Consider the following 18,799-nt stretch of genomic DNA (forward strand, 5'->3'; position numbering starts at 1 on the left):
ACTGTACTCAAAATGACTAGAGAAACGTTGTGGCAAGACAAGCTTTCTGTGACTCAGTATGACCAACCCTTTTTTTATTGTTTGTCTATTACGAACGATAAAACTTATATTAAAATTCAATTAGCCTCAGAATACTTTATTGATTACTATTTTTTTCTTTCACGAATATTATTTGAATCATTATTGTATTCATAAAGCTTTACAATACATAAAACATCTGAAAAATGGATAGAGAAACGTTGTGACAAGATAAGCATTGTGTCACTCGATAGTTCCAATTCATTTTCTTCATATTAATATCCAGTAAATTATGAACCTTTTATTAAATTCAATGAGCCTTTGAATATTTGACTGATTAATAAATTTCTTTCTTTCACAACTATTAGCCCTCTCTTTACTGTACTCAAAATGACTAGAGAAACGTTGTGGCACGACAAGCTTTCAGTGACTCAGTATGTCCAACACTTTTTTTATTGTTTGTCTATTACGAACGATAAAACTTATATTAAAATTCAGTTAGCCTCAGAATACTTTATTGATTACTATTTTTTTCTTTCATGAATATTATTTAATTCATTATTAAATTCATAAAGCTTTACTGTACATAAAATATCTGAAAAATTGATAGAGAAACATTGTGACCAGATAAGCATTGTGTCACTCGATAGTTTCAATTCATTTTCTTATTATTAATATCCTGTAAATTATGAATCCTTTATTAAATTCAATGAGCCTTTGAATATTTGACTGATTAATAAATTTCTTTCTTTCACAACTATTAGCCCTCTCTTTACTGTACTCAAAATGACTAGAGAAACGTTGTGGCAAGACAAGCTTTCTGTGATTCAGAATATCCAACCCTTTTTTTATTGTTTGTCTATTACGAATTATAAAATCTATATTAAAATTCAATTAAAATCAGAATATTTTACTGACCATTATTTTTTTTTTTAAATTGTGACTATGTGACTCAGTAAGCTCAATTTTTCTTATTGTTAATCTCTTATAAATAACAAAAGCTTTATTAAAATTCAATTAATATGAAATGGAAAGTAGATTTTGCATCTCCCCTTGTAAATTCTCCTTTCAGAATTTTGTATAGTCTGATGTTACAATAACGTGAAAAGTTATAGCGGTCAGATTCCCTCGCACTTCATTTTGTCTGGATCCGTTAATAATTTATTAGAGACCGTGTGCCTGCAAATTTTCAAATCACGCCACTTATAAATAAATTATAACACGGCTAACAAAGTGCGATTTATACTCTACGTTTTCCTCGCCGAAACGAAAGACACAATTATTCAACCTAGCCCGGTTTATTGTTTTATTTAATTCAACATAAATTATTTTAATTATTCGTTCGTCGGACAGACGACAGTAAAAATATAGACTTGCCTGGTGGAGTGAACCAGACGGAGGGGCTGTAGTTTTTTTTTTTTTTTCGGGATTTTGTTCTTTCACTTTTACGATCATATACATTATTTCAGCTGCTCTCCGCAGAATCATTTAGAATTTCCGTTTGCGAAATAAAAACCAACATCTCATTTTATACGGGAACAAAATTAATACATCCACCGACGTTTTAAAAATAGTTCCCCATGAAAACTCGTATAATTTGTGCCACATATTTTTCCTAAGTGAAAATAGCGTTGTGCAAATTCATTTTTATGGGAATTCATCTTCCTTTCGGCTCTTAAGCAGAACTGTTTTATATTATTGTATGTGGTGGAATGGATTATAAAAACAAAGAGGACTCGACAAAATGAAACAAAGTTGCATGACATCTTTTCTGTTTGAACTGCTTCAGGCAGACACACAAAGTCTTTTGTTCAATAAGAATTTATTAATTTTAATATTTGTCAAACAAGTTATGTTTTTAAATATTTATATTATAAAAAGACTAATTTAACTTGGTCTCGTATATGTACAAAAACAACGTTTTGTAATTTAATAAAAAAATGCCTTGTGGTAATTTCAGAAAAGTTTAACAAGATTATAACATGTAATTCAATTTTTACTTTGCCTTATAATCATGCTCCATTAAAGATATGAACAACTAAACTGTTAAAACTTTACTTTTGTGTTCAATACTTTTTATTCTAGACTGGAATATATTAATATTTCAATACGATGAAATATGTTTTTTTAAACACAATCCTCTTTGAAAGTGAAAGAAAATACCTTGCTTGTCTAAATTTGACAGTCTTAGTAATACTTTTATTTTGAATTATTAAGTAATTTTAATGATTTATGAAGTTTTAAAGAGTATTTAATTAGCTGCTGAATCAATAAAAATGTGCTTTTACAAACCTGTGTTACACACTTATTTCACGGACAATTTATAAATCGAAATAAAACGAAATAAGATGCAATTAATCCCTGAAAATATCCTTTCACTGTTGAGTAAATAAAAATATTTTAATAACCGCTGGATCGGTAAAAAATCAAAGCTTTCATTCAACCGGCAAAAAATGCCTGATTCAATTTTAATGTACTTTTTTCATGACCAAGCTGTAAATTTAAATAAAACAAAGTTTCTATAAATAACACGCAATCAGTTTCCACATTTAACATTTTAGATTTGGTATCAATTCTGAAAATGACACTTGTAATAATCACAATATGTGATTTAATATTTTTTCTTTGTTGAATCTATAAAAGTGTTTCAACATTCAACTAGTAAAAAACATGATTCAGTTTTAAAAAGCTTTTATCAAGCCACAATTCTAAAAAAAAATAACTGAGATGTATATTAATTCATAAAAATATTTATGTAAATTTTAAAATTTTGTTATTTACACTGGATGAGTAAAAAATTAAGCTTCTTAACCACTACAAAATATATGATTCAGTTTTAAAAAGCTTTTGTCAGTCCGCAATTCAAAAAAATAACTAAAACGTAATTAATTCAGAAATATATTTATTTTTACATGTAAATTTTAAAATTTACATCATTCCTGACAATGACACAATTATGTGAATATGTGATTTAATATTTTTTTCTTTCTCTTTGAATCTATAAAAGTATTTTATTAATTATACTGAATGACTAAAAATATACTGAATGACTCAAGAATTCTAAAATAATGATAACTAAATTGTAATAACCTTTTCTTCTTTCTTTTATATACATTTGTGTAAAATACGATTATCAGAAAACTTTTGGACTTCTTTGCTAAACTTTTTAAATAAATAAATATAATTATAATTAAAATTTAATGGAAATAAATAAAAATTAAGTGTTTTGTCATAGGTACAAAGTGAAATTCCTTTAGATATTGTCGGATTTAGTTCAGAAATAATTTAGATGTTGAAGTGCAGCGAGTTTCGCATGCACATTTGTATAAATAAAATAAAGACGTTTGAAACAATTTGGATGCTTAAAATTTTCCGCCAGCAGAAAATTCCTCTGCGTAGCTAACTTTCCTAATATCGCCTACACATTAACAAGTTTAACTTAGGAGCCGGTTTTAAAATGCTGCATTAACTGCAAAGTAAAAGCAAAAGGGGAACAAAGCATGAAATTTAACATAATAGAGAATTAGACTTTGATAATTAATTCATTTCAGACGTAAACGTTCATTTCTCAAAGTTCATACGGGCTCATTATTCGACGTTTACTAAAAGTGGCATTTCCCATATTCAGAGTGAGAGGGTCTGGCCGAAACGAAACAGTGTGGATGTATTTTAAAGGATCCGGAATCCTGAGGGTAACGGGGTAACCGGGCGATGGACAAACAGGTTCTGGCTGCTCGTTTTCCACTCTTCCTGCTCCGCTGTTAACACCAGATGTGCCGTGCCTTAGCGGTCACTACCAAATCCAACGTCCCACACCCCCCGTCCACCCTCCACACACCCCTACGACCAGCCTCCCTGACACTTCATTTCGGATACATTCATTAATAATTTAGTGTGAAACATTTTGCATGTTAATTTCCAAATCACGACCGGTGTAAATTAATTACTACACTCCAGATTATACGCTTAATCTACTTTATTAATTCTGATTTGATTCCACTTCCAAAAGCATCCAATACAACTGTCACTCACCTTTGTATGTGCACGTACGTACAATAGTGTTTCTTAACTGCTACAAATTTATTGTGGGTAAACAGAGCGTTTATTATCCGGGGAATCCCCCGAAATTTGAACGCCGGTTTGAAGATAAAACGAATTAAATAAATCCTGCGACTCACAAAGTAGGCTCTAAGTTTATGGATTTTTAAATACTAATTTCAGGATTAGACAAAGAATAAAATTGTCACGAGTTTTACAAGCTTATTATGATTTAGTGATGTTGTTAAAGTCGTACTAAAAATGGTGTTTAATTTTACTGTGACTTGTGGAATATTATTGACAGGAGACTCGAAATTCAGACCTCGTTCCACAGACTTTGGAGGTCTAAAGGGAGATCAATATATTCAATACTTTTGTCTGAACATTTACTATTCTCTGTTACCTCAAATTGAACACCAAAAATCAATGAAATTTCAATTCTGGAACTACGTGTACGAACTTTTGTGTCACTTAGTATATACAGAGGTGGCCAAAATTAAACATTTTGTAAGATATTTCATAAAAGGATTTGTTTCAAATTTTATCGAGTCAATATAAAAAAATTATTCAATATTCTATACATCTTTTTGCTTTTTGCACATCTTAAAAATAACAGAGATATTACTTTAAACGCTCATTTTAGTTTGATTTAGTTGACCAAAGAACACAATCAAATATATTTACTTTTATGTCACTTTTAACAATACTCTTAATAGTAGGAATTTATTCTTATTAGGATTCATATTATTTTAATCAATTTTTTCAGTGGAAAGAAAGAAACATTGCACTCCAGGGAAAGTGTAAATATTGCTGACGTTGATAAAAAACTTAAAATTCTCCAGAAAAATGGTTTACATAATCAATAACTATCAAATTTAAATGAATTAATTAAAGAATTCTTTAAATTTTGTATAAATTATTTAATAAATAAATATAATTATATAATAATAAATATATTTTAATATATATATTGTATATATGTATTTAATATTTTATTTAAATAGAAATCTTTTTGATTTAGGTAAAAAATGAATAATTACATATAGAATATAGTGTAATTATTTTATATATAATATAAAATATTTTATATATTTCCTCTTTCTCTGGCCACCACTGTACCTCAAGACTAAACTAACCTCAAGTCAGGATATAAATGCAATTAAAAACTTATGAAACGACATGAAGTATCATTATCATCACGAAAAACTATCAAATTTAGATGAATTGTGGTTATTAATTGAAAAATTATTTAAGTTTTATATAAATTATTTAATAAATAAATATTTTTTAGTGTGTGCTATTTCTTTGAGCAGCCACATTGTGCATTTATTTTATTTAAGAATTAATTTAAATAGAAATTATTTGGATTTAGGTATAAAATGAATATAGAATATAGTGTAATTATTTTATATATAATATAAAATATTTTATATATTTCCTCTTTCTCTGGCCACCATTGTATTGTAGTTATTAATTGAAGAATTCTTTGTTTTGTATAAATTATTTAATAAATAAATATTTTCTAATGTGTGCTATTTCTCTGATCAGCCATATTGTACATTTATTTTATTTAAGATTTAATTTAAATAGAAATTATTTTGATTTAGATACAAAATATAGTATAATCATTTTATATATAATACAAAATATTTTATATATTTCCTCTTTCCCTGGCCACCACTGTACTTCAAGACTAAACTAATCTCACTGACATACTCAATATTTTTGTTTGACCAGCGTAAAGTTCGGATCTAAATGCAATTGAAAACTTATGAAACGACATAAAGTCTCATTTAAATCGCCAAAAAATGCCAAATTTAGATGAGTTATGGTTATTAATTGAAAAATTCTTTAAGTTTTGTATAAATTATTTAATAAATAAATATTTTTTAAATGTGTGCTATTTCTTTGAGCAGCCATATTGTGCATTTATTTTATTTAAGATTTAATTTAAATAGAAATTATTTTGATTTAGGTACAAAATGAATAATTGTATGTAGAATGTGGTGTAATTATTCTGTATATATTATAAAATATTTTATATATGTCCTCTTTCTCTGGCCACCATTGTACCTCAAGACTAAACTAACCTCACTGACATATTCAATATTTTTGTTTGACCAGCGTAAAGTCCGGATCTAAATGCAATTGAAAACTTATGAAACCACATCAAGTGTCATTTAAATCACCAAAAACTTTAAGTTTTGTATAAATTATTTAAAAAATAAATATTTTTTTAAATGTGTGCTATCTTTTGGGGAGCCACATTGTGCATTTATTTTATTTAAGAGGTAATTTAAATAGAAATTATTTTAGGAACAAAATGAATAATTAATTGTATATAGAATATAGTGTAATTATTTTATATACAATATTTCCTCTTTCTCTGACCACCACTGTACCTCAAGACTAAACAAACGTCACTGACATACTCAATATTTTTGTTTGAAAATCACCAAAAACTATCAAATTTAAACGAATTGTGGTTATTAATTGAAGAATTTTTTAAGTTTTATATAAATTATTTAATAAATAAATAATTTTTAATGTATGCTATTTCTTTGAGCAGCCACATTGTGCATTTTTTTATTTATGATTTAATTTAAATAGAAATTATTTCGAATAATTCTATATAGAATATAGTACAATTATTTTATATATAGGTAATAAAATAATTACAATAAAATATTTTATATATTTCCTCTTTATATGTCCACCACTGTACCTCAAGACTAAACCAATTTCATTGACATACTCAAAATTTTTGTTTGAATTGTAATTATTCTCTGATATCCTTTGTACTCGATATTTTCTAACTTTTGTAAATCTTAATGAATAACATAATTATTAATTCTCATAATAATTAACGTGAAGTAAAAAAAAGTAATGTGGTTAAAATAAAAACGATAAAGGTGAGATTAACAATTTTGTGCGTTTGATGTCCTGACGAATTAATTGCCGGAGTCAAAACACAGCAGATAATAAATTTCTTACCTGTCAGTAGACTCGCTTTCCTCCATTATCTCCAGGCAATTAGTGGAAATGGGGAATTTGGAATTCTCTCCAAGCTTAATTAGGTGCAAGAAACAGATTTAAACTTACGATATTGTTGTACGTATGAGGTAAAAATAATGCCGCCTTTAACCGTATAAAATTTGCTTAATGCCGCCGTTTAATTTTTGTAATTAACATACCAAACTTTAATTACCTGTCAACATTGACAGCCTCTAATGTTACAATAACCCAGACTTAAATGTAAACTTGTGCGAGGCGGGACTGATAGACTTGTAAGGACTTACACACCTTATTCTAGTTAAATGCTGAAAAGCCGTAAAGTACATAGTTTGGTGATGAACTGTGTTATACACGCGAAATTCGGTGCCGAAGATTCGGTGCCACTCCCATTCAATTAACTATAATAAATAACCCGGGTACGAATAATTCTTGTATTTATTTTTACAAAGCCAGATAATAATAACGTAGTTTCGGTGTGGCATGTGCGGATTTACTTGTGTTGAAGTAGAATTATTTCGTTCGGTGGAAGTTCCCTTGTTTCCGCAACTTGGCAGGAGACAATGCAGACCGCTTAACCATCGTATAGATGGAATTGATGGCTTAAATGGGAAATAAATTTGAAAGGGTGTCCTGTGTCTTGTCCCGACCACACTTCTCTTAGGGGGAAGTCCTTTGAAGATTATGCGTTTTTATTTTTAAACGGATCAAGTGGATTTAATCGAATTCCTTTATTTCCCAATTGCGACAACTTTCGCACTACACGGCTGATAAAACTGTTAAATTAAATGCCATGTGCATTTATTTATCGATTCGATGGAATTAAAATGTAAAAGGTACTATTTTAAGTTTGAATGTGGGAGAATGTTGGGCCTCGATTGTTTACGGATTAATTGGGCTTTTTGAATTTTCATCAAGTATGTTAATTAATAAATAATCGCACAATATTAATGTTTCTGTAATGAGCTGCATTGATTTTCGATTGTTCTCTCCAAAATCAGTTGAAATTTACTGCATGTTAGTGATTGGTTATATTTACAGATTAATGAAAAAAAGAGGCTTCGCAATTGAGTCGCTGAAAAAATTAAAACTTTAATTCCCGTTAAAAATACCCACTTCAATTATAAACTTTTATATTTATTTTATGGACAAACCATAAATTTAAACAAAATAAAATTTACATAAATATAACGTAGTTGATTTATAAAAATATTAGGTTCTATTTTTACAAGTAAATAAATATTAAAATTTATGTCATTTCTGTTACTTTAATAGTTAATAAATATATAATTTAATATGTTTTCAATGTTGATCAATAAAATATTTTAATTACTACTTGACCAGTAAATTAACGTTCTGATTCAGCCAACAAAAATGACTGAATCAATTTTAAATGAACTTACATATTAATTTTATAAACAAACCATAAATGACACAGATTTAATATTAAATTCTAGGAGCAAGTCTTAAATTAAATAAAATAAAATTCAGTTCCTAAATTTTTTTTTCTATACTCTTAAGCTATTTTCAGATAAAATCACATTAAATTGTGATCGACTACTGAAACAATGAGAATATTTTGTTAACTACCGTTTCAGTACACAGTTAAAACTCATTTGTTTTCCACTGCTGAAACAATGAAAATATTTTGTTAACTACCATTTTAGCAATAAGTTAAAGCTGTCATTTGATCAGTCTTGATTAAATTTTATGAGCAGGTCACAAATTTAAATAAAATAAAATTCAGTTTTTAGATTTTTTATGAGTAAACTTTTAAGTTATATTCTAAGAAAGTCTTATCAAATTTTCATGATAGGTGATGTGTTTTCGACTGCTGAAACAATAAGAATATTTTGTTAACTACCATTTCAGCAATAAGTTAAAACTGTCATTTGATCAGTCTTGATTAAATTTTATGAGCAGGTCACAAATTTAAAATAAAATAAAATTCAGTTTTTAGATTTTTTATGAGTAAACTTTTAAGTTATATTCTAAGAAAGTTTTATCAAATTTTCATGATAGGTGATGTGTTTTCGACTGCTGAAACAATAAGAATATTTTGTTAACTACCATTTCAGCAATAAGTTAAAACTGTCATTTGATCAGTCTTGATTAAATTTTATGAGCAGGTCACAAATTTAAATAAAATAAAATTCAGTTTTTAGATTTTTTATGAGTAAACTTTTAAGTTATATTCTAAGAGTCTTATCAAATTTTCATGATAGGTGATGTGTTTTCGACTGCTGAAACAATAAGAATATTTTGTTAACTACCATTTCAGCAATAAGTTAAAACTGTCATTTGATCAGTCTTGATTAAATTTTATGAGCAGGCCACAAATTTAAATAAAATAAAAATCAGTTCTTTATGTGTGAACTTTTAAGTTATTATCTAAGAAAGTCTTATCAAATTTTCTGAATATGTGATGTTTTCGACTGATGAAACTATCATTTCAGTAAATCTGACATTTGATCAGTTCTGATTAAATTTTATGAGCAAACCTTAAATTTAAATAAAAAAACTCAGTTCCTATTTTTTTTATTTATACTGAAATAATGAAAATATTTTCAGCAAAACTAACACTTGGTCCTGATTAAATATTATGGCCATAAATTTAAATAGAATAAACTTAAAATAAACTTCTAAATTATTTTCTAATAAATTTACATTAAATTTTGTTGTGTTCTTAGTCGTTAAAACAATAGGAACACAACAAACAACCAGATCAATTCGTATAAATATTTTTTACTTGTAAATTTTTAAAATATTTTCTATAACACAACCTGGATCTATATATCATCTCACTAAAAGGACATAAATAATTAGTTCCATAATTTTTTTGACTTATTAAAATTTTACATTTGAAAATCATTATAATATTAAACAACAGTTTATAAGCACAAAATCAGTATTAAAAACTAGTAAATTTGTGATAATATTTGAAACTACAAATTTTATTCTTTAATTAAAACCTGGCAATAAATAATTGTCGCAAAATTTTTAATTAACCATTTATATATGTGCAATTACAATAAATAATAAAGGAGTTAGTCATGCGTAATTGTAAAACGAATGCAATAAAGTAGTTTTTCATTTTGCATGTAGTGAAAATGTGCATTAGGATATAATTTAGTTTTCAACTCGTCGTAACGAAGTCAGATTTTATACCTGCCAGGATGTTATAATCAGTTTTTTAATAACCACAGACGAAAATGCGAATTACGTTGTCAAAGTTTATTATATGTTGAATAATAATTTGTATATAATATAACTTTTTAATCACGTTTATTGTTAAATGGAAGTCCTGGCAGGATATGGTTGGATTTTAATAATAAAAAAAAATTTAGTCGAAAACTGAAACGTGTTTTCCAATTTACCTTCAATAGCATTTGCGCCAAAAAATATTTAACGGGTGACACGGTGTTATAATCAGGTTTTTTAAAAAATACAACCGTAAACGTGGAGTGAGCACCACGTATATTGATGGTAAATGCACAGACAAGTAGTTTCGTCAAAAACAAACCGAGGTTGCGGCCAATTAAGGGCGCTCAATGTTTGAACGAGCTTCGGAATAACAAAAAACGAACAAAAATTCGACAGTCATTTAGGAGGGGAGCCGATATATATTAATTATAAAACGCCATGAATGTTATTGTATTAGTTTGGCTTGAAAAGTCACGCGACGCATTTATATTTTGTTGGTTTGCGGAACGTGGTCGAATAATTTTGAATGTGGAATTGGTTTTAATCTGTAATTTGCATTACCAAACAATAGAGAGTCGACACCCCGTCTATCTGTGTTTACACAGCTTCGTCCACGTTCACTTCTGTCCTCAACCGCAACTCGAACCTATACACTCATATTCGCTGCCGCACTACTTTCCTTTTTCCCTTTGCCACTTTTACCATAAATCTCATCTCGCGGCCGAATAAAATCCGGCATAAATATTGCGTTTCCAAAATTATATTCTATTCAAAAGGTCGATAGCTCTTGGGTAAGGGTTAAAAATGTTGCTTTAAGCTTAAGCTTATCTGAAACTAGAAATTTATACTGAAAATAGACCAAGAATTTACCACAATTATGATACATATTGTCATACTACAGTGCAGCCAATTATGGACTCCACCCCTTCCTTGAAAAATTATAAAACTAACTTACAGATCATTCTTTTTTTAGATTTGAACAAGTGAATTAATTACTTAATTTGATTTGTGTTCAGGAACTAAGAAATGTGATGACAAGATCAGTGTTAACCAACATTTGATGAAACCAAACTAGCTGTTAATTTAGTTAGTGGATAAATTACTGATTGTGGAACATATGCGTACTTACTGTCACTGCAAATACAAATTTTCGCTTGGACAAAGTCATGCAACTGATTAATTAATTTCATGGTTCCCTTTGGGTACATATTGGCTCTAATATTTATTTGATCTCAGCAAAAGACCATTGCAATGTGTGTGATTCAAAGGTTATTAAATTGAGTGTTCAATAAATGAAAAATATAAGAATGCCTATATGAAACATATATAACAAAATATGCTTCTTATATATGTATTGAACAACTTCGAATTTATCAATGTCAATTCTTACTTTTATCACAAAGCTTTTTGTTTATAAGTTTATTGGTATTAATTCATTTATTTTCACAAAAATATAACATTTTTTTGTATATTAACTGATAAGATTCATGTCTGAAAAACATGAGTTAATAAATGTGAGATGATAATTTAATTAATATATATCATATTGAATTTTGAACATACAGTAGTGGTCATAATTACAGTAACATATTAAAATATATTAAAAATATAAGCTGTTCTATCTAAATTATGACAGTTCCTATAATGTTTATTATTTTCATCATTTCGTCGACCCCATAGAAAACATGAAGGATCATGTTTGTAACCATATTCGACATAAAAATTTTACAAATTTAAATGAACTCGTCACAGTAATTCAAGAAACCTGAAGGAAAACAGTCTATACCACAGACATGGGCCAAATTTACAAATTACAAAGGATATTATACAAAGTATTAATGTCAAATTGAATAACACATATTTAATCATTAAAAATCTCTTTCAAAATTAATATTATTTTAATCATTCACATTAAATAAAAGAGTTATGGCTAAAATGTTTAACATTACTGTATATATGTCTACTTTCTGTCGGTGCAATATTTTTCCTTGAACAAAGTCATGCAATTATTTAATTAATATAATTACATGGTTTCCTGTGGGTATTCATGATAATCTTTATTTCATCTCAGCAAAGGACCAGTTGCATGTGAATGATAAATATATAAAATATATGTCTCTTAATTAATCTTTTTTTAAAGATAAAATAATACAAATATTTTCACCTCGAGAATTTTTTGTAGAATTTTGTACAGACCTTTCGGGGATACCTTACGTATATTAAATTCAGTTTTTACTTCGTCTCAGTAAAAGAACAATGTGTTTGTTACAAATATTAATTAAATTATGGATGCCTATTATTTATGTATGAAGAAAAAATGAGCTAATAAATTATACAATGTGATAAAAAAGGTTTTGGATTGAAGGTTTTTTAGAAAATTATAAAAATAAAAATGTTCCAGATATTTTTTTCAACATTAAGACAAAATTTTTGTGCATAGGAATAAAAATAATTTAAAAAATAATTTATCCTCATTTTTATTTTGGTACTTTAATTGATATAGTTTCCTATGAGTATTGGTGTTAATTTTTATTTCATCTCAGCAAAAGACTAATTTCATGTGAATGATAAATATATTAAATAAATATAAAAAATATATATGTTTATTAATTAAACTTTTTTACAAAGATAAAATAAGACAAATATTTTCACCTCGAGAATTTTTTGTAGAATTTTGTACAGACCTTTCGGGGACACCTTATATGTATTAAATTCAGTTTTTACTTCGTCTCAGTAAAAGAACAATATGTTACAAATATTAACTAAATTTAAAGATATTAGGGATGTCTATTAATTATGTTTGAAGAAATAATGAGATAATAAATTATACAATATGATAAAAAAGGTTTTGATTTGAGGGTTTTTTAGAAAATTATTATAATAAAAATGTTCTGAATATTTTTATCAACATCAAGACAAAATTTTTGTGCATAGGAATAGAAATAATTTAAAAAATAATTTATCGCCATTTTTATTTTGAAAAACTTACAATGTGATGTCATGAATCGTATTCATTCATTACAAAATCAATCTGTATTTAGAATATTTTTCCATAAACAAAGTCATGCAATTATTTAACTGATATAGTTTTCTATGAATATTGATGTTAATCTTTATTTCATCTCAGCAAAAGACTAATTTCATGTGAATGATAAATATATTAAATAAATATAAAAAATATATATGTCTATTAATTAAACTTTTTTACAAATAAGACAAATATTTTCACCTCGAGAATTTTTAGTAGAATTTTGTACAGACCTTTCGGGGATACCTTATATATATTAAATTCAGTTTTTACATCGTCTCAATAAAAGAACAATGTGTATGTTATAAATATTAACTAAATTTAAAGATATTAGGGATATCTATTAATTATGTATGAAGAAATAATGAGGTAATAAATTATACATTGTGATAAAAAAGGTTTTTATTTGAGGGTTTTTTAGAAAATGATAATAATAAACATGTTCTGGATATTTTTTTCAACATTAAGACATAAAACTTTTGTGCATAGGAATAGAAATAATTTAAAAAATAATTTATCGCCATTTTTATTTTGAAAAACTTACAATGTGATGTCATAAATCATATTCATCCATTACAAAATCAATCTGTATTTTAAATGATTTAGATTTAGAATATTTTTCCTTGAACAAAGCCATGCAATTATTTAATTAATATAATTACATGGTTTCTTGTGTGTATGACAAATATATTAAATAAATGTAAAAAATAGAGATGTCTATTAATTAAACTTTTTTACAAACATAAAATAAGACAAATCAACAAAGTTCATCTCAAAAATTTTTTATAAAATTTTGTACGGACTTTTCGGAGACACCTTTTATATATATTTGCTGTGAATGAGCTGATAAATTATTCAATGTGATCAAAAATGATTGACTTTGAGGGTTTTTTAGAAAATTATGATAATAACAATGTTCTGGCTATTTTTACCAACATCAAAACATAAAATTTTTGTGTATAATAATTTAAAAAATAATTTATAGCCATTTTTATTTTGAAAAACGTACAATGTGATGTCATGAATCACATTTATTCATTACAGAATCAATCTGTAGCGAATATTTTTCAGCAACACAAAACGTTAATTTATTCTTTTTGATTCGTGTTTATGTGGCCCCACATTTACAAAATGAAGTACCTACAACGACATGTCAAAAATATACTCCAAATAGTGTTTTAATTTACTTAAAATTGTCAATATTAACAATTTTACATTCATAATGACTTCGGACTCAACATCGATGGCAATTAGACTTGAACAAACAAATACTTGGCATAAACAAAATATTGATGTTTGCCATTTGTGATTGCAATGTCTACCATCAGTTCACTGGCATAATAATTTTAAGCGGGGCACGAAGTAATTGGCAGTTTTACGTTTTCATTACGTCCACGTTTTTCTTAGTTGTTACATTTTGTTTATGTTATACGGTAATGGTAAATGGTTGTCGATTCGATGACATCACCATCCAATCGGACATGACGAAAGGCAAACAATGGACAATTTTCCGAATGGCGTGTCTGCCTTTTAATGCACCATTCCGCAAAATAGATTTGCGAATTCCATTATGTTAATATAAGTCGTTATATTCAATATTTGCAAAAACTGGGGCATTTTTATTATTCAGCGCACCTGACAAACATGCATTCATTACAAAATCCATACAGCCATAATGAATATGCAGCATAAGCAGGTGTCTGTAACGCCAAAATGTTTTTTTGTCCGGCGGATTCCATGAGTATGTTTTAATGAATGCCATTTGCTCATTAAATTTTGCTATATGTGTAGTTATGTCGTTCAAACCCGGATCATATTTTATCATTCACTGCGCCACTCCTTTTTTTCTAAATCAAAACATCACCGCTGCCATTTCCGCTAATAACTATTTATTGTTTGATCCTATTATGGCTTTTTTATGCCCCACGCACTGGGTCACCATTTTCGCCTTTTTTTCCCCACCGGCATTACACAAAAGCTTACAATTGTAATTGAAATGATCTACATTTTATTTGATTCGACGTAAAACCACCTCCAGTGGGTTGTTTTCGTTAAAAAAATTAATTGCGTCGGTAATGCATTGAAATGGAGCCGGGGGAAATTTACAGTCAAAAAGAATCTGGTATATATTTCCGTTAAACTGTTATAAAACGGCAAACTACCTTAAGCAAGTGAGCTGTGTGAAGCCCCCTCAAAGTTCAATGGCAATTTACAAACTTTTTAACGAAAATGTTGAAATTTGTATTCCCTGCGGTACTTCGGGGGTTTATATTATCTCGAGTAGTTTAAGCGTGAGCCACTTCTGAACTTATACATATTATTTACTGAATGCTCAATAGATTACGAGAGTAACACTCGTCTCTTACAAATAACTCAAGTGAAATTCAAACACTTTATACTATTTGTATTTACATTCGAATATACCCAATTTAGAGTTGAATTTATTTCGTCGTTGATGCTTAAATACGTTCGCAGCCTGTCGAATGCGATACTTCAATTTTCGATTTTTGTATCAATTTTTTTTTTTTGTTATACCGAAACACTGTTCCAACGTCATCTCGGTTGTATGAAGTTGGAAAAGCACTACAATGAAATGATGACAACAAAGATGGCAGCTCCACATTTCAGCACATTCCGTGATGGCACACACTCTAACTAAATTCAATTAAATAACCTCTACTTAAATTTATTATGTACAATAGTTGCCTTAATTATATCAACTTAATATATATATATATATATATATATATATAATTATATATATAATATATAAATTAATGTTAATTGTTTCTTCTGTTCTTATTGTGCCTACTGTGTAACTGGTCAAATTACTCTTATTCTAAAAAATTGCAAAAATTACAAATTTAAATGAACTCATCACAGTAATTCAAAAAGCCTGAAGGAATATAGACTTATCGTATATTGAGAAAATGGTTAAGGTTAATACAAAGTAATGTAAAATTAAATAACACAGATTTAATCATTAAAAACTTCTTGTTTTTATATGATTAAAATGCCAGTATCTTCTAAATGGTTAGAATGATCGATTAACCACAGGAGACCATTTTTGTAGAGCCTTTAATTTCCTACAAAAATATATATTGGGCATTCTGTAATATTACTTATCTACGAGTTATATAATTTAGAAATAAAAGAAATTTTTATTAGATTCTTCACAACTTTAACCTCCTTTATGTTCTAAACGGTAAGAGTTATGACAAAAGTGTAAGATACCATTTTTGTACAGCATTCAATTTCTTACAAAAAATGTAAATAAAAATTTTCTGTATGATCAAGTAATGGCGAGATACAGATTTTGGCATATGGGACTGAAGAAGAAACGAAAAACAGATGAGGAGGACCTTCCTATTAAAATTAAGAGCTCATTTTTGGACAGCATTTTTGTGACTAAGAACCAATTTTTCAGTGTCAATAGTTAAAAAAAATATATATAGTCAATTTAATTTATTTTTATTGATTTGATTGATTAATTGATACTAATTAATTACGAACACAATTTTCATAATAATAAATTAAATTTGTATTATTTTATATATTTTTATTGTTATGTCTGAAAAAAATATTATTCATATCAAAACAAATTAAGAAATTGTTAATTTAGTTTTTAGGAATTACAAATTCTATTTTATTTATTTTTCAGTAAAATTTGTTTTAAAATTAACATATTATTAATCAATATTTTATATATTTTTTATTATTGTTTATATATAAAACAAAAAATAAGAAATTTATTTTTAGTCAATATATTATTCAATCAACAATTTTTATTGATTTGATTGATTAAATGATACTAATTAATTATGAACACAATTTTTATAATAATAAATTAAATTTGTATTATTTTATATATTTTTTATATCTGAAACAAATAATTATTCATATCAAAACAAATTAAGAAATTGTTAATTTAGTTTTTACGAATTATTTTTTATTTCTATTTTATTTATTTATTTTTCAGTAAAATTTGTTTTAAAATTAACATATTATTAATCAATATTTTATATATTTTTTATTATTACTTATATATAAAACAAAAATTAAAAAATTTATTTTTAGTCAATATATTATTGATTGATTAATTTGTAAATATATTATATATTTTTTTATTGTTATATTTAAAACAAAAATTATTCATATCAAAACAAATTAAGAAATTGTTAATTTAGTTTTTACGAATTATTTTTTATTTCTATTTTATTTATTTATTTTTCAGTAAAATTTGTTTTAAAATTAACATATTATTAATCAATATTTTATATATTTTTTATTATTACTTATATATAAAACAAAAATTAAGAAATTTATTTTTAGTCAATATATTATTCAATCAACATTTTTATTGATTTGATTGATTAATATTTTTTTATTGTTATATTTAAAACAAAAATTATTCATATTAAAACAAATTAAGAAATTGTTAATTTAGTTTTACGAATTATATTTTATTTCTATTTTATTTATTTATTTATTTATTTTTCAATAAAATTAACATATTATTAATTAATATTTTATATATTTTTTATTGTCATATCTAAAACAAAAATTATTCATATCAAAACAAATTAAGTAATTTTTAATTTAGTTTTTATGAATTATTTTTTACTTCTATTTTATTTATTTATTTATTTTTCGATAAAATTTGTTTTAAAATTATTAATATTTTATATATTTTTTTTTATTGTTAATATACATATACATACATACATACATATATATATATATATATATATATATATATATATATATATATACCAGAATAAACTAAGAAATTATCAATTTAGTTTTTATGAATTGTTTTTTATTTATATTTTATTTATTTATTTTTTGTCAAAAAAAAAATAAGTTTTAAAATTAAAATAACGATTCATTCTATAAAATTCTATAAAATAAAAAAAACTGAGAATAATGTAACATTTATTATTAAATATAGATTAAATATAAATATATTTCTTCATTTACAAATAATATATAAAATTTTATATATAATAATACATAATAATAAAAAATATTGTCATTCTGTAAAGTCTATTCAACTAATAATCAGAATTCATCTAAATTTTGACTATTAAGAGTATGCTTAAATAGTGACACAAATATTTTTTTGAATGTGTTATTTCTTTGACCTTCCAAACCATCATGTTCGTTTAAAGTTCCTTTTATGAATTATCTTTTAAATTTTGTGCCACATCTCTGTTCACCACCGTAATTCATTGCCCTAAACAAACACATTAACCAGTCCTTTCCATTACAGAAATCATAAAACTCATATTAACACTGATTGCAAAAAATACAAGGCAGTTCCTTTATGTAAGGCCACACAAAAAAGCGTGTTGTGTATAATAATAATATGGTCAGCCATTGTGGCTCAAATACACACAAGTCCGAAACAAAAAAAAAAATGTATGAACCAGAAGATTTATAAAAGAACTTATTTGCAACACTTCCTTAAATTAATTATAGCTAAGAGAATAAGGGAGT

The 18,799-nt window shown here is 26.2% G+C and overlaps 1 protein-coding gene across 2 annotated transcripts in view; it reads right to left on the minus strand.

Moving 5' to 3' along the window:
* Positions 1–18,799, minus strand: part of LOC109596794 (cytotoxic granule associated RNA binding protein TIA1) — a 401,587-nt gene that overhangs the window by 317,175 nt on the left and 65,613 nt on the right. The gene's annotated exons all lie outside the window — the stretch shown is intronic.

Source organism: Aethina tumida, chromosome 1 (genome assembly GCF_024364675.1).
Source record: "Aethina tumida isolate Nest 87 chromosome 1, icAetTumi1.1, whole genome shotgun sequence".
NCBI classification, from domain to species: Eukaryota; Metazoa; Arthropoda; class Insecta; order Coleoptera; family Nitidulidae; genus Aethina; species Aethina tumida.